Raw genomic sequence first — 20282 nt, 5'->3', positions numbered from 1 at the left:
GATTCAGGGGGTCCGGGGTGGGACGTGGGGGGTCTGTGGGGATGCTGTCTGAGCTAAGGAGAGAAAATTGCCAGTGCTCCTGGATTCCGGAGGGCATTCACCTTTAGCCTCTTGTCTGGATACCCGCCGAAAACCAAAGAGCCACGCTGTGGCAGGATCTCCACACAGAAGGGGCGCTTGTGCCCTGCGTCCCAGCTGCCCTGTGTCCCTGAGGGAGAAGGGATTAGTGGAGGCAGTGGGTGAAGAGTTTGGAGGAAGCCCCTGATGTTCTTAGAAACCAGCAGGGAAGAGATTCCCCTGCCTGGGCGTTGTTCCCAAATAGGAGAGAAGAGCATGAACTAAAAACAGAGACCCCCAGCTCCCTCCATGGCCCCTGAGTTCAGAAGGGAACCCAGCGAGGTGGGGCAGGTAAAAAATGGGGTGGGCTGTCTGACATGTGCCTGGAGGGACCCACAAACCTGAGCCAGGCACGAGAGTGGGAAGCTGGTGGATTCTTCCAGGCCTGCCGCACAAAGCCAGGCAGTGGTCTCAAGAACAAGCCATGTCTGCGGAAGCCTACTGCATCCCTGCCTCGTGGCCACAATGTCACAGAGCAGAATCACATCATGTAGGAGGCCATGTTCAGTGTGAGTGTCATACGGGAGCTGGATCCAGAAGGTCCCAGGCCCAGGTCCAGCTACGTCTCTGCTATCGTCAATGTTTGTGTGCCCCTAAAATCCATGTGTTGAAACCTAACCCCTGATAGGTTAGGCTTGAATTAGGAGGCAAAGACTTTAGGAAGTGATTTCGTCCTGAAAGCAGAGACCCCATGAATGGGATTAGTGGCCTTGTAAAAGGGAGCCAAGGGAGCTTGTTCTGTCCTTCCACCATGTGAGGACACAGCTAGGAGGTGCCCTCTAGAAGGAACAGGCCCTCAACCGACACCCAATCTGCCACCACCTTAACTTTCCACTTGCCAGCATCCAGACCTATGAGACCTAAATTTCTGCTGCTTATAAGCCCCCTAGGCTAAGGTATTTTGTTATGGCAGCCCAGATGGACTAAGACAGCCTCTGACCATCTTGAGCAACTCACTTATCTGCTGAACTCTCCACAGATTCAACTGTGGTGAAATCCCTTCAACAGATGTATATTGAACACCTACTTTGTATAAGGACACACTGTGTTATTGGATAGGGTATAAAACAAGTCACGGTTCCCAAAGGTCGGCACTGCCATAGCTGAACAGCAACCCCAAGTGGCTGTGGCCAATGGGGGAAACGGTGGGTGTCAGATAAGAGAAGAAGATAACAAGACAGAGTCCATGTCTGCAGCCATATTGGAATGTCTAATGGATGGTTCCTAAAATGGTGACTTCTCATCTTCCTACAAATACTTATAGTTATCCCTATGTAAAGTCTTCCCAGAAGTGCAGGGTGGCTGAGAATATGCAGATCAAAAAAAAAGGAGAGGACAGAGAGAGCACATTCTTGGCATCAGCAGCCACGGACTTCTTGCAGGAAGGAAAGCAATTCTCCTGGATCTCTGGGTAGCAGACAAATGTACAGAAATACATTTGTTGGCTATTTGGTCCATGGACTTTGAACATTTGCAGACCAAGAGGCTGAGAATCTTCTCCAACCAGATGGTATTGGGTGTGGTAACACAGAAAGGGATCAAAGGAGGAGGAAAACAGAGCAATGAGAAGGCAGCTTTCAGCATGACCAACACAGAGACCTGGGTCTCTGCTACCAACAATAAGAGCTAATATATAATGATTGCAGGTCTGCAAACAGCAGGCTTTCCATATCACATGTGGCAAGCTCTGATGACAACCCTGTGTGATAGGTATTGTTGTCTGAGGCAGAGAGTTGCTAAATAATCACACGCAACTGGTGGAATGCCAGAGAGTTCGGTTTTAATTGGTCATCTTGCTGCTTGCTTTCCATTTGTCCCACCTGTAGTTTGTTGTCCTTTTCCTCTTTCTTTGACTTCTTTTGAATTTGTTGAGTATTTTTGTTTCATTTAATCTTCTCTGTTGGCCTTTTATATATAACTATTTTTGCTTGGTTTGGTTTTGAGTTTTAGTCTTTGCTCTATGGTTTATGGTCTATCATATGGTTTGGATCTGTGTCCCCACCCAAATCTCATGTTGACATGTAATCCCCAATACCAAACGTGGGGCCTAGAGGGAGGTGATTGGATCATGGGGCCAGTTTCTCATGGTTTAATACCATCCCCACTTGGTACTATATAGCAAGTGAGTTCTCACAAAATCTGGTTGTTTAATAGTGTGTGGCACCTCCCTCTCTCTCTCTCCCTCCTGCTCCAGTCACATAAGATGTGCCTGCTTCCCCTTTGCCTTCCGTCATGATTGAAAGCCCCCTGAGGTCTCCCCAGAAGCTGAGCAGATGACAGAATCATGCTTCCTGTACAGCCTGCAGAAGTGTGAGCCAATTAAACCTCTTTTCTTCATAAATTACCCAGTCTCAGATTTTATTTTATTTTTTTAATTTATAATTATTATTTTTGAGATGGAGTCTCGCTCTGTCACTCAGGCTGGAGTGCAGTGGTGCGGTCTCAGCTCACTGCAACCTCCACCTCCCTGGTTCAAGAGATTCTGCTGTCTCATTGCACTCTCAGGCTGGAGTGCAATGGCGCCATCTTGGCTCACTGCAACCTCCGCCTCCCAGTTTCAAGCGATTCTCCCTGCCTCAGCCTCCCGAGTAGCTGGGGTTATACATGCGTGCCACCACGCCCTGCTAATTTTTGTATTTTTATTAGAGATGGGGTTTTGCCATGTTGCCCAGACTGGTCTTGAACTCCTGGGCTCAAGTGATCATCCTGCCTCAGCCTCCCAAAGTGCTGGGATTACAGGCATGAGCCACCATGCTCAGCCCATTTTTATCCTTGTTCCTCTCTGTATAATGTCCTTTTCCCTTTGGTAACCTTTCAGATTTTCTCTTTGTCACTGGTTTGGGGCAATTTGATTAGGAAGTGCTTTGGTGTGTCATCCTCACGTCTCTTGTGCTAGGGGTTAATTGGAATTCTTAGATCTCTGGGTTTACAGTTTTTATCAAATTTAAAATTTTTCAGCCACAGTTTTTTCAAATATTTTTTCTTGTACTCCTCCCCACCTTCTTCAGGAACTCCAATTACACATACATTAGTACCATTGGTGCTGATTTTCTGTTCCATTTTTTTCCATTTTTTTCCTCTATGTTCCATTTTTGATAGTTTCTACTGCTACATCTTCCAGTTGACTAATCCTCTTTTGTATAATATCTATTCTGTTTTAAACACCATTTTAGTATATTTTTCATCTCAGACATTGTATTTTTCATCTCTAGAAGTTCAAGCTGGGTCTTCCATGTCTCTACTTCCATGTTCAAGCTTCCCTTTACCTTCTTGTTGTAGAATGTTATCATTACAATAATTGTTTTAATATCATTGCCTAGTAATTCCATCATATGTGCCATTTCTGTATCTATTGATCAAGTTTTCTTCTCATTATTGAGAAATTTCTTTTTTTCTTCACATGCCTGGTAATTTTCAGCTGGATGGCAGACAATGTGAAATTTATCTTATTGTGCATTGGATATTGTTGGGTTCCTATAAATATTATTGAGGTACGTTCTAGGGTGCAGTTAAACTATCTGGAAAGATTTGGGTTCTTTGAGGGTTTTCTTTGAGGTCGTGTTAAGTAGGACCTTAGCAGCCTTAGCCTAGGTCTAATCTTCCACACTACAGAGGCAATTCTTTTCTGAGTGTTCTATCCAGTGGTCTGGGAAGTATAAGATTTGTCCACTGTTGCTGGTGGGAACACCAAATATGCCTGGCTCTGTGGGAGGTTTAAGCATTGTTCTTTCTGTTTCTTTCAGGTGTTTTCCCCCAGACTTGGGTAGTTTACACACATACATGTGCTGATCAGTATTTAGTAGAAGACTCTGGAGTTTTTTTTGTTTTGTGACTTTGCCCTTTTCATGCCCTGAATACTCTGCCCTGCAGAGTTTATCTGAGCTTCTTTGGTCTACCTGGATTCCCAGCTTCATCTCCTCAACTCAGGACCATCACCAGGCTCAGCCTGGGTTCTCCCTCCCTGAGCTGTGGCCTAGAAACATGTGACCCATGCTATTCACCATTGGGCTATGCTTGTCCCTCGTCCTGCCTTGAGGGTTTCATCGACTTCCTAGTGAGGAGTAATTGGTGACTGTTATCAGCACTACCCTGTCCTACGTATCATTATTAGTTGCAGGGTCCTTACGTTCCTGCTTAATAAGTTGCCTATCATTCACTCCATAGCATGAGTCCCATCATTATTAACTAATCCCAGTACTTCGTTCGAGTCTTCCAAAGGTGCTGAGCTAGATCCATTCAAAGCATTATTAGCAACCAAGATCTCTATGTCAAGCAATTACAGTCAAGGTGTGATGCTCTGAGCCAGCACATCAGCAAGACATCCCCCATTAAAGAGGAGGTCTTAGGAAGACTACCTTGAGCAAGTGCTTCACACATTACAAGTCTGGTCTTGAGGGGCTTATAGTATTGAATAAGGGAATTGAATGTGGTAATTCTTCAGACCTTCTCCCTTAACAGCTATGAGTTTATAATTATCCTCTTCCCCTCAGGGAAATAAAAACCGTGATTCTTGATTCACTGACGAGTTTAGGAAGAGGAGGTGGAGAAGACTGGATCAGACCTATTCCTGGAATACGCTAGACAGCTTCTGGAGATTAAAATAATGACCGCTAATGGATATACATGTTTAATGTTTCAGTTACTGGTAAAATTAATATCCTGTTTAATATTAATAGAAGCAATGTATGTCTCTAGGGTTGTTAATCTGCTACCTTTCCACTATGTCAGATGTAAAAATAGCTACCCATGATCAGCCAGGTGGGCACAGACAGGCGGACGCTGGGGAGGGAGGAGGGAGAAACTGAGGAGCAATAATGGGATGGTGACAACAACGTGCATTTTCAATGCATTACAGCTCATCAGAATTCTAAGGGAGAAGATTTTCTTCCAAGTAAAGATACTTTTTCAACTTCATTCATGGGTTCATTCATATTCAACAAATATTTATTGAATGCTTTCCACATGCCAGGCACTGTGCTAAGCTTCTTACCACTTACCTTATCTAACCCTCACAGCAACCCTTTAATGAGAGCACTGTTAGATTTCCATTTTAAGAATGAGAACATTGAGGCTCAAGGTCCTATAATTAGGACGGGAGCAGAGACAATACTGGAATCCAGGTCAGTTTGACTCCAGAGCCAGCACTTCTAACCCTAACCTTTTCGGTCTTTATTCTTCTCAACCATCTTCAAATTTATAATTGCATAAAATCTTAAAGAAATAGGTGGGAAGGTAGACCAGGAGGTGAAAGGGCCATAGTCCAGCAGGTCAGGTGCTCAGGCCCTGACTCCACAACCCACGGAAAGATTTTGGGAGAATTTTCTTCCTTGATGGTAACTTCAGATTTTCATAATAATTAAGCAAATGTGTGTCAAGCATCTATTATGTGCCAGGCACTGTGCTACACAGTGAAAACACTGATCAAGATAGACACAGACCCTACCTTCAAGAAGTTTATATTTTATATTCTACTAGGAGACACAGAGACACAGAAATATGTAATGAATAAAAACCAAAGAAGTACATAGACATAAATGAAATAAACACAAGGGATGGCATATATGTTGTCCTAAAAGCCCACAGGGCACTCGTGGTACAAGGCTCCTCAGCAAATGAACACATATTGTGAACCATCTGGACGGCCCAGGCATCCTGCTCCTCTCCTTCTCTTACTGCCTGCAGCTCCAAGTGTTGATTGCTACTAAGAAAACCCAGGGGAAACTGAGGTGGTGAGGGACCACCTTGAAAGCGGGAATCATCAAAGTACTCTCTGATGATGTCTATCTTGGAATCCTTTGCCAGGGAAACCATCTCTAGGACCCTTATTGTAAAAGGAATTGCTAGAGGAGCAGTGAGTAATCTGGAAATGGGTGAGGAGCTGGAGCTCAGAGGAAGTCTACGCATCTGGCAGCAGAAACCACTCCTGGTGAAGCTGCTAAAATAAACACCTTCTAACGATTTGTTCTCACTTCCTTCTCTCTCTATACTCAAGACTGAAATCCTGAGAAGTGGAGTGAGGAAGGCAAAAGTTCATTTGGCCTGGCTTAAACCACATGCCCATTTCTTGGCTGGAAATAGAGCACCTTAATTTTTGCTACCCCACCGAGGTTGTTCATAATAGGGGAGAGGAGATTCTAAAACAACAGTCAAAAAACGAGGGTACTGTTAGGAATGGAGAATAGATGCTGCATAGCCAGAAAAGTTAATCACAAGAAGGGACACAGACTAGAATTGAGACTTAAGAATAAAGAGAAGCAAACATTCTAGTGTGGAGGGAAACACAGTCTAGGGAGTAGGGATAGCATGTTCCAAGGCCCTGAGGTGAGAATTTATGTCAAGTGAGGTGAGAATTTATGTCAGGTAAGAAGAGATGAATTTCATTATCTACAGGAAAGGGGACTGATCTGTGTATAAAGATACACAGTGTAAATACATGAGTGTGAATAGATCGATGTTGGGAGGTAGGTAAGTAGGTAGGGAGATAATAAAATAAAAATATAAGCTTCCTGAAGTTGGTAGGCGAAGGCCTGGATGGATGGGTGGATGAATGGATGGATGGATGGATGAGTGGATGGATGAAAGGATGGATGGATTCATGGATGGATGGATGGATGGATGGATGGATGGATGGATGGATGGATGTGGGATTAATGGCTGGATGAATGGATGGCTGAAATGATGAATGGATGAGTGGACAGATGGATGAGAGATGGATGGGTGGATGAATGGGTGGATGGGTGGATGGATGGGTGGATGGGTGGATGGGTGGATGGATGGATGGGTGGATGGATGGATAGGTGGATAGATAGGTGAGTGGGTGGATGAGAGATTAATGGATGGATGGATAAGGAATGGATGGATGAGTATGAATAGATGGATGGATGAGTGGATAGCTGGATGGATGGATGGATGGATGGATGGATGGATGGATGGATGGATGGAATAATGAATGAACAAGTGGATAGGTGGATGGATGGATGGAATGACAGATGAATAAGAGGATGGATGGATGGATGGATGGATGGATGGATGGATGGATGGATGGATGGATGGATAGGTGGGTATATGAATGAATGGATAGATCTTCCTGAGCTGGTAAGATTTTGGCCTTATCCTCAAGTCTATAATTCTTCAGTATCTCTTTCCTAACACGTTGGCTTGAATGTCATGGCTGGGACAAAGGTGAGGTGAGAGAGGTATCTTAGGCACAAACCATAAGGAGGTGTTGAATCTGAGTCAAGCAAGTGCCCTGCAAGTCTACAAGTAGATGCCTCCATGAATCTCATACCCTAGGCACCTCACTCTTGCTTCCCCTAGACTGTCCCTTTTGGGTTTTATCCATGCACTTCTCCTAAGAAGGAAACAGACCCTCCAACCAGAGACAGACAGCCTTGTCAGATGCCATGCTGCAAATGACTTCAGGGCCCAGGGTGTTCCTAAGGCCTGTTCCACCTTCTGATCTTTGGCCCTTTGCTGAGACAAAGTGATGTGACAGAACAACCATCTGCATAGTTCTTGTCCCAGATCTATCCCATCGTCCTGCTATGTAAACTTGAAGAAGCCTTTTATGCTCTCTGAGTTTCAGTTATTTTCTTTGTAGAACAAGAGAGGTTGGACTCAACTCTGGAATAATTTGTTTCAAAGTAAGAGTGGAAAGAAAGGTGAGAGGCTCCCAGAAATCTTCAAGGCAACCCCTTCTTAGAAGGTTTTGCACTGACCACTTCCCACTCCCCCAGTATTTTCTTCACTTATTGACCTTTCCTGGAGGAAATGGTTCCCACAGATGAGCAGGAAGAGATCAAGCAAATAAAGAGAAAGAAATGACAGTGCCCCCAGAGTCTCACTCAAAGATATGGGGAGGTGAGCCAGGCCCCAACACTGTGAACCCCTCATCAGGTCCCAGGGACCTTGGTCATCTGCAGTAGCAGCACTGCCTCCAGATTAGCGTGCACCATCTTGGAGTCCTTAAAAGTCCTTTCCTCTGCTTTTCGAGGTTGTATCTTGCTGAGCACACAGAGGAGCTTTTAAGCTGTGACTTGCTGGAAGAGAAGCAGCAGAGGGTGTCATTCTTAACACACATTGCCCTGTGGCAGCCTGGCGTGAGGCCTTGGAAAGATGATTAGGGTGTTTGTTCAAAGGATGTGATTGCCACATTTTCTTTTCCATTTTTGATGTTTATGACTCTCTTTCTGTCTTCTGGCTGGATCCTGAGCCGCACAGAGCTCACTCTTCAAACCTCATCTCATTATCCATTTTTCCCCCAATTGCATATTTTAGGGGCTGGTAATAGGGCTGCCTACGGTGCTATGTATTACAGCTGAAGGATCTGCAAGACTCCAACACCCCCACACTCCCCTGCCATGCAAAGGAGACAAAATATTTTCATTTCTAAGCCTCTAAGCCTGGAGGGGGAAAAAGTTATGCAACCATGTGACAATTGTGGCTTCTTAAAAGTCTTCGGTAGCTGGGGAAGGGATCCAGTCTCAGCCTCAGCTGGGCTTTTTTTAAGTAACAAGTGACTGGGTCACCTGACATGTAAAGAGGGAAGTGAGGTGCTCCTGAAGCTTCTGCCTCTGCATCCAAGTGCCTGCTTGGAGGTCTTGCTGGAGACAGGTAGCGTCTAGGGTGAGGTGAGGATGGAGCCAGAGCTGATTCAACACCTGCTATGCAGAAGTGCTGAGCCCTCCATTACACACATCTTTCGGGTTGCACAGACTGGTATGTGTACTAGCTTTCTGTGCTGTGTAACAAATTTTCACCCACTTAGCAGTTTACAACAGCACAAACGTGTAATTTCACAGTCTCCGTGGGACTAGGTGTGGGTTAGCGGCGTATGTACTAACCAAGGTGAAATCAAAGTGTCAGCCAAGGCTACAATCTCATCTGAAAGACTCAGGGTCCTCTTCCAAGCTCAGTGGTTGTTGGAAGAATTCAGTTCCTTGCAGTTATAGGACTGAGGCCCTTCCTCCCTAGAGCACCCAAGATTGCCTTCCACGTGGCCCTCTCCACAGTGTGGCAGCTTGTTTCCTCAAAGCCAACGGGAGAGCGCTTACTGCCTCAAATCTCTCTGGCTTCCTTCTTCTCTAATTTCTAGGCTATTTTTAAAAGGGTCAGGCTCACCAAGGACAATCTCCCTGATAATGAGCTTAAAATCATCGGATTAGAGACGTTAAACACATCTACAAAAAGTCTTCACAGTTTCTCACAATGTGACTTATTCATGGGAATGTCACCCCATCATAGTCCCAGGCCTGCCCACCCTCAATGGGAAGGGATTATACCAGCCCTGTGCCTCAGGGCTCATCTTAGAAACCAGCCCACCACAGCTCATGTTTTCCTTTTTTTTTTTTTTTTTTTGAGACGGAGTCTCGCTCTGTTGCCCAGGCTGGAGTGCAGTGGCCGGATCTCAGCTCACTGCAAGCTCCGCCTCCCGGGTTTACGCCATTCTCCCGAGTAGCTGGGACTACAGGCGCCCGCCACCTCGCCCGGCTAGTTTTTTTTTTTATTATTATTATTATTTTTTTTTTTTTTTAGTAGAGACGGGGTTTCACCGTGTTAGCCAGGATGGTCTCGATCTCCTGACCTCGTGATCCGCCCGTCTCGGCCTCCCAAAGTGCTGGGATTACAGGCTTGAGCCACCGCGCCCGGCCAGCTCATGTTTTCCGAGGCACACACAGTGCCTGGCGTGAGTCGGCTTCCACTTGGCACATACATGAGTTCATTCATGGGGAGCCAGAGAACAGGGAGTGTGGGCTTCACAGGGGCTGTAGCTCAGGCAACCTGGGTTGAATCTCTGCTCTGAGTCTCACTAGTTTGTGGGACCTTAGGCAAGCCATGTGCCTCCATTTCTTCATCTGGGAAATGAGGTCCATAATAGCACCCGCCTGGTAAGTTGTTTAGAAGCGTCAATGACAAAGGCCCACGGCGGGCTTAGCACCGAGCCCAGTGTGCAGTGATTACCCAGTGATGTTATGATTCCGCCTAATGCTGCCATCCTTCCTCAACACGGTGCCAGCACCAGGAGGCTCTTTCCCCCAAATCACCACCCCTCCCTCTCCCCACCTCCAACATCCCCCTCCATCCCAGGAGCAAACAGAGATGGAGCAATTAGCCCTCCGTAATAAAAGTACACAGGGCCGTCAGCTGGCCTGCCAGAGGAATTTATGAACTCTGCAGAAGCTTGTACTGCTACAAGATAGTTTGTCAGGGGACCACTTTCCAGGTAAGAATAAAAAACACCTCATCTGTCACTGCCAGATCCTCCCTGTGGCAAGATATTAAAGCGTTGCTGTCCCTTTCCGCATTTTCCAAACCTTCTACAGTGAACCTGCATTATTTTTATATCAGATAAAATAAGGTAATAGATCTGATTTTTCACAGGAAATCTTTGCAGTTAGAAACACCAACTTCTGCCAGGTTGCGTCTGCAAGTACAGCATTACCAGAGTGCCTGAGAGCTTCTGTTTTGTTCTTTTCTTTTTTTAAAACAAAGATCCATTATGCAAATCGATTGTAAAATTTTAAAAGCCTCTTGTCCTGTCTCAATTAATCACAGTCTTTGTGGGCCCAGCTTCAGCAGCAACGAAATCCTCATGCTGCATGGAGGGTGGCCAGAGAGGCAACGGTGCTGGCCTTGTCCTGCCCTGGAGATTTCTCTCGTCCCGTCCACCCAGCCCTGCCTTTCCTGCCATGATGACCTAGGCATCTCGCTGGTGGCTGGCCACCACCCTTCACCACGATCATCGCACACACACACACAAAATCTCTGGTAGTAGCCACTGTTCCATCCTCCGAAAGGGTCCTTCTCCAACTGGAGTGAAACTAATGGCCTGTAATTTACTGCTCAGCCCCTATGTTGCCGACTAAGTGAAAGCAGCCGCTTGGCTTAGTTCCACCCAGAGAAGAGAAGGGAACGAGGCAGGCCTCCACCAGCAGCAGCGGTGACGCCTCTGGTCTTAAGCCCGCCCTCCTTCCCCCTTCCTTCCCTTGGAGGAACTTTCAAGTTCCTCCACAAACCCCCTTCTCTGCCCCGACAGCTATACCGAGGTGGCTGAATGTCTACCAACAGCCACACTTGATCAGCCATCCCCAGATCAACATGGCCGAGCATTCCCTGAGGACCAGCCTCCCATTTCTGCACGTCCCCACCACTCACTCCCAGGTCCTTTGTTCTGCCCATCTCAAGCACCTTTTCCGAATCGTTCCATTGAATCTCACTCTCAAGAAAGGAACTTATTCTCACTCAGGTATGAGGCCAATAAACCCTGAAGCTGTTAGCTGAGCATGAAGGTTTTAAGCTCAGAATCTCAGTGAGAAGCCAAGTGTGGGGGAACTATCCCATCTCATCGGTGGGAGCTGCAGCCCACATCAATGCTGAGTAACCCACAGGAAACACAGGCTTCCTGACCCATGAAACAGTAGGAGGTATATTACATTCTGTGGCCTGCAAATCAGAGCCCAGACCTCACACCTTCACAATGCCATTAGATGAATACAATTGCGGTGGTGCTGGGGAGGGAACACTAGCTTCTCACTTTGATAAGGTGCCAGGCCAGACCTGCCAGAGACCCTGGAGCTGTGGACAGACAGACGAAACAGGAAGCTGCAGCTGGTGGCAAGATGCAACCTCAGGCCCAAAGAATACAAGCCCACCGTAAGTCCTCACACTTCCTCACTAAGGCGGTTTCCACTCTGCTCATGCAGTGTTCAACCTGAGCAACCTGACAGGAACCTCACCCGCCGTCACGGGACTGCAGTACAAGCAAACACGCTAAGAGGCAAAGCCACAGGCAAATAAGGAAACTCAATTCCAAAAGCATGAATTCAGCAATCGCTCCATCTCAGGCACAGAGGTTGAATGAATAAGACCTGGCCCTGCTATTGCAACATGGAGAAGGCAGATGATTCAATCACTCAGCAAGTACTCACCGTATTCTCAGGCCAGGTCCTGGGGTACCAGGATGATGGAGATATGGTCCCATCCTGGGTCTGCATGTGCAAAAGGAGGAAAGAAAGCACACCTGATGAACCGCGGACAGTGTGGTAAAGGCTCAGGCAGATGCATGGAAAGAACATTCTGGAAGCCCAGAGAACCCTGCAGATGGGACCCTGCCTGGCCCACCTGCACTCTGCCACACCCATAATGAGCTGTGTGCACCCTATACCTTCAACGCCCTTGGTGCCTCTTTTTACCCCCAAGCTTGCTACCTGTCTCCAACCTTGTGCTCCTCCAGCCAGCAGCATCAGCCTCACCTGGAGGTTGTTGGGAAGGCAGAAGCTCAAGACCCACCCAGACCTGCTGAGGCAGAACCGCCCTTCACCCAGACACCAGAATGGATACGCACACATTTGAGAACCACAGTGTTGAGGGGGCACACCCACGTGACTCTTCTCCATGCCCCATGAGTCCTGTGCAGCCCCTCCTGGGATTCCAGAGAACTTCAGCTGGTCTATGACACCCTCCCTCCCCCAGGCCCGCTTCATGGAGCCTGCTCACCCTGGTGCAGATGGGCACTGAGCCACTTCTCCCCAAGGCCACACTGTATGCCCCTCGAAAGCAAGGACTGAGGTCCCCAGAGTTAACCCCTGCCAGGCACACTCTGTGTTCCATGTTCAAGTGCAGTAAAGATTTGCTGAATGAATTCATAAACCGTACTTCAACTGTTTTAGACATTACACGCTTAGTATATGAACGAGAGGAAATGCGAGGATGCAGGGTATAACTATTTAAAAATGATCTGATTCGTTCACCACCTTTGAAAACATCCAGAGAAGCGAAGGCCATGGCCTTTCGTAAAGAGCCGATTAATGTCAGAGGCCTGGGGCTGACTGCACGCACTGAAGCCGGGAGGGAGGCTGGTAAAAGCCTCCCTGGGTACCAAGGTCGGGATGAGGGATTCAATTTGTCATTTTTTTCTTTTGTCCAGGAGATTAAAAGTTGCTCAGAGCTGGCTGCTCTGGGAATCTTGTGGGACTGGGTTGGGAGCGGGGAGCACTTGGCAGGAAGCAATGCACCCCGACGCCCACCGCCTCCCTAGGAAGACAGCCCCACCCCAAAAGGAGGCATCCTCCTTTGTTTTCATAGAGAGTCTCAGAGACCCAGGTGCCTTCCCAGGTGGTTTGGGGTTTGAGCGTGAGTTCTGTGCCCCTACGTCCTTCCAGCTCCAGCAGCTGACCTGAGGGCTCTCAGGCTGGAGGAAGAAGCCCAGGGGTTTGGGGAGCGGACACCAGCGGAGGAGGGATGTACAGGAGGAAGACGTGCCACAGGGATGAGCTGTAAGGCTGCAGTTACTAATTCATTTGGATGAAGCTGCTAAACTGTAATTAAGGAAGAATCTCTCCAAGTTTGGAGTGCACAGAACAATAAACAGCTGCCTGCTTTGATTAATAGCCAGAACGTCACTGAATCCGTGCCCAGCAGCCGTTCCGGCAGGAGCCTACTGACTCAGGAAGGCTTTCTCCTCCGGGCCAGGCCAGCCGCTGGGCACTCATTCCATCGACCCGGATGGCATGCAAGAGAGGGCTCTTTTGTCACATAGGTTGAGGGAACACCAAACTGAATGAAATCACAAAATCAAAATTCAGTTGGTGCCCCGACTGCAGGGCTTCTCAGAGCCGGGGCCAAGCCTGTTAGCTGTGACTCTCCCAGAGAAGCAGGGAGACCACAGTGATTAATCACAGAACCCTTCCAAGGTGGGGATGGGGAGTGTTGAAAGGGAAAGACAAGAGAAGGAACCTGGAAGGGTCTTGTCCCATGGGGACACAGCCCTCACTGATCCTCACACTTTCCCTTTTCCCCCTTCACTGTTAGGAGGTGGGCACAAGACATGCCCAGCCTCATTCTTGACTGTCAACAGCACCAGGTCCCAATTTCTGAGGCTACAGTAAACGTTGGTAATAGCTTGTAAGCAGCAGGGTAGGCAACTGGAAGGGATCCAGAGCAGGCCTGGGGACGAGATACAGTTGAGGAACTGTGTTTAGATGGCAGGAGGAAAGACAGAGGAGAAACCATTATTACTTAAACCCTACAAGAGACTGTCATTAGAGTTGCTCCTAATATCTAGAGTCATTCCTACTGAGTAGAAGATCAACTTCTCCCACCTTTCCTGGAGTTAGGTATGGTCATGTGACTTACTTTGGCCAGTGGAACAGGTGTAGAAGTTGAGTGTGGTCATGTGACTTGCTTTGACCAATGGAACAGATGTTGAAGTTGAGTGTGGTCATGTGACTTGCTTTGGCCAATGGAACTGGAGTAGAGGTTGGGCAGGGTCATGTGACTGACTTTGGCCAATGGCAGACATGTATAACCTCCCATACTCCCTTGACTCTGCCATGGTGCCCAAGGGTCACTCCAGATAGTGAAGGCTGCAGATGGGGAAGCCTAAATCTCAGGCAAGCGCAGTGTGCTTCAGAGCCCTGTGGTTTAAACCACTGAAATCAGGGTATTGTCACTTCCTCAAAATCAAGCCTGGTTTAACTAATACAGAAGCTGATCCCAGGAGTGAGTTGCTGTAGCAGAAACCCAAATATGTCGTTTTGGCTTTGAGATCAGGCAACAGGAGTTTAGAAAACTGATACCAAAGGCTAGAAAGATGGTGATCATGTCATGCAGTGGCCAGATTTTTGTAGAACTGTTGCCTGAGGTGCCTTGAGAAGTAGGTCAGCCATTTGGTGAAGAAACAAATCAAGGGAGTGGGCGCTACACCCAGAGAAAAAGCAAATGGATCGGGGGTCTCAGGATAGCAGTTCAGACAAGGGTGTATCATCCAGAGTAGCCTGAATGGAGGACAGACAGAGCAGTCCAGGGGAAAGAGCCTGCCTGTGTGACTCTCCCGCTGAAGCCAGACATCTCAAGGGCCTTGAGAGTAGGTTTGACAGGCCACATGACCACACCCAACTTCTTCTACTCCGGTTCTATTGGCCAAAGAAAGCCACATAACCACACCCAACTTCTTCTGTTTCACCAGCCAACGCAAGTCACGTGACGAGGCAGTCGCATGACAAGGAAGACAGGGAAACACAAGGAAGAAACAACAAAGAAATTTAGAAATGAGAATTACATCTCCCAAGGAAGGGTGGCGTGGCAATTGGAACACGGAGCTGAAGAGATGAAGCCCTCACCACATTTTCAGAGGACTTCGAGGCCACAAGCCTCCCCAGCATGCACAGCAGGGCACAGAAACACCTTAGGCAAAATGAGCCTTGGCCTGGCCCAATTGTCTACAGCCAGGAGTGGGCTGGGAAGACTGCTCTATCCCCAGGGAGAGCTGTCCCCACGCCTACTTCACATGTGGCTAAGAGGAGAATGGAGAAAGCAAACCTGCCAGAGAATGGAGCCAAGGGCTGCAGAGGACCTAGGGAGCTGCTGCCGGGGAGCAGAATCAGTATCAGATCAAAGAATATTCCCCACCCAGAAGGAGAGTCAGGCCTCAAAATGTTTACCTAGCCAACAGGTGAATGCCGTGGGCCCCTGCTCTGCCCCTTTCTGAATGGGGTGGCCACCCTGTCCTTGTCCTGTAGTCCTTGGGTCCAGGAGTGCAGGTAATTTGTCTTTTCAGCTCCTAGATACCTGAGCAGGAGGTGCCATGTCCAGACCCAATGCAGAGGCCACTGTGCCTCACTAGAGATCCCAGAGCAGACCCAGCCAGCAAGCAGGAGGCTCCTGGGTTCTTCCCCAAGTGGGCTAGTAGCTGGCACAGCCTCTTTATATTTATATTTGGAAATATAGCATTTGCTGATTAAAAATAGAACTAATGATATCTTTGTTCAACATAAGAAGACAACGGTTTAGAGAAATTATAGTTTCCCTCTCTTTCAAATGTTCTGCATCTATGGCATTTTCAAGTATTATAGAATTTTTCAGAATATCTCTAAGAATAGCCTCTCCCAGGATCCACACAGAGGGCATGAGATTTACCCTCTTCAATGGAAGGAAAACTATTCCCAAGCCTTTAAAAGAGTTTCCCTGTGTCTGAAGCCACATGAAGTCACCAGAACAATCGTTCCAGAAAAATGTCTTTTCATCACCCTGCGGTGGGAAGAGTGCCCTTTTAGAATCCAGATCCAACAGGGAGCCCTGGATCCCCACTGCACTCCCCTCCCCTTGCCGGCCTTACCACCCCGTTGCCCCTAGCCTGGTGGGAGAGGGGGTGTTTCCACAGATGCCCTAAGCTGTGCAGGCCACGGCTGGCCCCCATGGCGAGAGGAGGGGGGCTCCTGCAGGCTCTAGCAGCCAAGACCCCCAAGGAGGCCTGCTCTGTGTGTGTGTGTGTGTGTGTGTGTGTGTGTGTGTGTGTGAGAGAGAGAGAGAGAGAGAGAGAGAGAGAGAGCACCAGCATGCTCCTCAGAAACGATTTGCAGTCACCGGTAATAGAAACACATCTAGAATAAGGCAGTGAAAAATGAAGGGAAAAAGAATTGTACAGTGAAAGCACATGAAACTAGAATAAAAAGAGAAACAACGGACTCGGGGAAATAACAGCATGGAACATGACAAAGAGTCAATATCCGGACGCGATAAAGATCTCGGCCTTGTATCTGCTCCCAGACAGTCATAAACTGTGGAGAGGGCCCAGCAGAGCACCTGCCTGTGCGAACGTGTGCGTCCGTGTACAGGCACGTGTGTGTGTGTGTGAGTGTATGTGAAGGCATGTGTGTTCACGAGTGTGTATGTTACTGTGTTCCCATGAGCGTGAGAATGTGTGTGTGCACATGTGTGAGTGTGTGAACATGTGTGGGCGCGTGCACCCAAAGGCAACTGACAGTACCGAAGCAATGACCTGAGACCAACACTGTCCCCAAAGACGACCCAGTGTGGAGAGGCAGCATGGGAGGAAGCAGAGACTGCTGAGCTCTGACCCTGCCCTGCACTGGCTCACCATGGGGCCTTCTGCACAGTGACTTGGCATCTCCAGCTTTGTTTCCTCGTCTGGAATGGGAAGAATCCCGCTGTTGCTGCGCAGTTAAAGGATGGAATGCGTGTGGTGCCCAGCACAGCTCAGGTCTCAGTGCACTTTCACTGTCGTCCTTCCATGTGGAAATTCACTCTGTTGGAGAATTCGCCTTCTAGAGAGACATGGCCAGATGGGCCTTTGGAGTGCCTGGGCTGACAGGGTTTTCTCTCTGCAGATGCAAAGGTTCTAGAGATCTGCAGACCCCAACCTGGGGTACACCAGGGAATGGAACCAGGGAAGGTCCAGGCCAGGACAGGCAGTGCTTCAGTGAGGGATGGGACCCTCCAAAGACAGATGCTGTCAGTGCCAAAGAAGCCTCCCTCTACCACCCCCTTTGTAGACACTTCCGACACACATAGGGAGACAGGAGGGCTCCAGGGTCCAACAACCAAGGCCCAGACCCCAGCACTGCTAGACCCTAATGCGTCCTGTTGGCCAAGTTACTCCTGGCTCCAATATGAGGTGCCAATGAGATGGTGCCTGCACACCATGCTCTGGTGCTCAGTAAGCCATGTTCTTTGTCATCACATGAAGAGGAACACTTCCAAAGGCATGGGCACCTCCACCAAGCGGGACAGGCACCCACCCAGCGCTGCTTTTGATTTGCCTTTACTCTCCCTCTCCAATGTTGGAAGGACGGTCCCGCTTCACAACGAACTCCCTTGGGTCCTTGGGAACATCCCCGAGACCCCGTGGCTGAAGGGATGATGCAGTGGAGCACTAGAGATGTGAGCCCTCTCCAATAAAGAGCTGCACAGCCTAGGACTGCTGAAGGGTTGCTTTCACTCAGCAGACAAACATTTGTATGATAATTAGGTTGCAGGAGGCCAACGTTTTAGAAGACCGTGAATATTTTTACAATCATTCAAACGTCCAACCCTGGGTCAGTGGTTAAATTAATAACTATTCAAAGGAATTCCAGGTAGCAATGAGTGAGTGTTGTCACATCCATACATGACTATGAGTGATTTTTGTCTGATTATTTCTACTCTTTGGTGTTTTCTGAATCATCTATCTCATACAATGAGTATGCATTACTTTACTGAGAGTAAACAAATTAATTTTTTAACATATGCATAGGGTGAAGAGCTACAACGTGTTTGGAAAACAGTTGTATAAAGTTATTAAGGATGTAATGGGTGCGTTTGGCCCTTTGGAAAATTTCCTCTAATACTTAGCCTATCATCTTAACAACAAAGAGAAATGGAGGTTGAAACCCTTCTGAGGCTGCAGGGGATACCATTTTCCCATGACTCTAAAGTGGACCCCACTGGGCCCAGGGGACCCAGGCCCCACCCCAGCCGATTCCATCACCAAGTTCACTCCCGACATTGAACCAGACCCCTGCTCTTCCTCCTGCTGTCCCCATGGTCCCCTGTCCCACCCACTCTCAGCGCATACCCGGGTCATCAGACAGATCCTGCCCCCCACCTCTCCTGCCTCCCCTGCTGGTCCTGTTACGGGAGGAATTTAGAGAAAGATATGTTACAGTCCGAACCCCCCAGGACCTGTGAATGTGGCCTTATTTGGAGGCAGGGTCTTTACAGAGATAACGAAGCTAAATGAGGTCCCTAGGGTGGGCCCTAGTGCAAACACTGGTGTCCTCACCAAAAGGGAACTTTGGCCACACGGAGAGGGAAGACGTACCTGCAAGCCAGGGAACACCTGAGCCTCCCAGAGACTGAGAGAGGGGTCTGGGCAGGTCCTCACAGCCTCAGAAGGAGCCACCAGAATTAGTTTCTGTTTTTTAAGCCCCCGGTGTGTGGCACCTTGTGATGTCAGCCCCAGGAAGCTTGTGTAAACCCTTCCTCTACAAGGCAGCCAAGGTGATTTAAAAAAAAAAAAAATCTGAGCACATCATAGCGTGCTTAAACCCAGCTAGCCACTTCCAAATTGGCGTAGACTCTGAAATGTTAGCAGAGCTGGCAGGCCGGTCCCCACCTGGCTTCTTCCTCCCTCTAACTGCAGAGCAGTTCAGCGCCCTGGGCTCCCCTCGATGCTGCACCCACCTCGAAGCTCCGCCACTCTCACACACGACCCGAGGCACTCCTGCCTGTCTCCCTCCTCTCTCCCCCGCACAGGCACTCACGAAGCCACGCCGCCTCCCTGCCAATTTCTCCAACTCCCTTGTAGGGTGTCGGTTTAAATAAGACCACTTATTCTAAGTGAAGTAACTCAGGAATGGAAAAACAAACATCGCACGTTCTCACTTGTAAGTGGAGCTAAGCTATGAGGACACAAAGGCATGAGAATGATACAATAGACTTTGGGGACTTGGGGTGGGAGAGGGGTGAGGGATAAAAAACTACATATCGGGTACAGTGTACACTGATCAGGTGATGGGTGCACCAAAAATCTCAGAAATCACCACTATAGAACTTATCCATGTAACCAAACACCACCTGTTCCCAAAAGCTGTTGAAATTAAAAAAAAAAAAAAAATCTATAACGCGTCTCAGCAAACGGCGCGCGTCTCAGCACCCAGCTTAGAGTGACTGGGACAGGAGACCATGGGGACAGCCCCTGTTTTTTCCCAGTGCCTCCCTCCTCTTCCTCCTGCTTGGAGTGACTCCTTTCTCCAGTCCGGGGTTGATCCAGCTCAGCACTGTTGACATTTGGGGCCAGATCAGCCTTTCTTATGGGGGGCTCTCCTGGGAATTTTAGGGTGCTTAGCAGCGTCCCTGGCAGAACCCCTCCCCAACCACAGTGATGACAACAAAGGTGACTCCAGGCATTGCCAAGCATCCGTTGGGGACAAAATTGCAAAACCGCCCTTGACTGAGAGCTGCTGCTCTAGCGGTAAAGGCCTTGAAGGACTGGACAGTGCCCGCCTCCCTCCCCACTGCATCTCCCCTACTTCAATCGCCATTGCATCTCCCCCACTCACTCCCCACCACATCTCTCACAACAGCGGACCCTGGGCCCTCTGCAGACTCAGGTGATGGGCAGAAGGATGGATGGGTGAATAGGAGAACCCGCAGACACATTTCAGTTGCCGGTGGCTCAGCTGCAGCGGAACCCTTACTCTTGCCCCTGGTGTTGGAATAAGCCCTGCATCACTCCCTGACAGCCTGGGGGCCTGGGGTGGGGATGCCCTCGTGAAACCCAGTCCCCATAGTGGCCGTCTCCCATCTCCTGTTCCTCTCCTTTGGCACATTTCACGTGCACCAGGGCTTTGTATAAACTTGTTATCCATCAAGGTGAAAGTCAGATA

The 20282-nt window shown here is 48.5% G+C and overlaps 1 long non-coding RNA gene across 1 annotated transcript in view; it reads right to left on the bottom strand.

Annotated features, from left to right (window-relative positions):
- LOC144336786 (uncharacterized) overlaps positions 1–19095 on the bottom strand; it is a 97361-nt gene extending 78266 nt beyond the window's left edge. Inside the window, exons 1-2 of the long non-coding RNA XR_013409108.1 lie at positions 18716–19095; positions 12045–12104 (exon numbers count right to left, since the gene is read on the bottom strand). This is a non-coding gene — a long non-coding RNA (uncharacterized LOC144336786). The remainder of the gene's footprint in view (positions 1–12044; positions 12105–18715) is intronic.
- Positions 19096–20282: the final 1187 nt, after the last annotated feature.

Source organism: Macaca mulatta, chromosome 1, assembly GCF_049350105.2.
Source record: "Macaca mulatta isolate MMU2019108-1 chromosome 1, T2T-MMU8v2.0, whole genome shotgun sequence".
In the NCBI taxonomy this organism is placed as follows: Eukaryota; Metazoa; Chordata; class Mammalia; order Primates; family Cercopithecidae; genus Macaca; species Macaca mulatta.
Note: the sequence above shows the minus strand (reverse complement) of the source record. Positions and strands in the feature narration are given on the sequence as shown.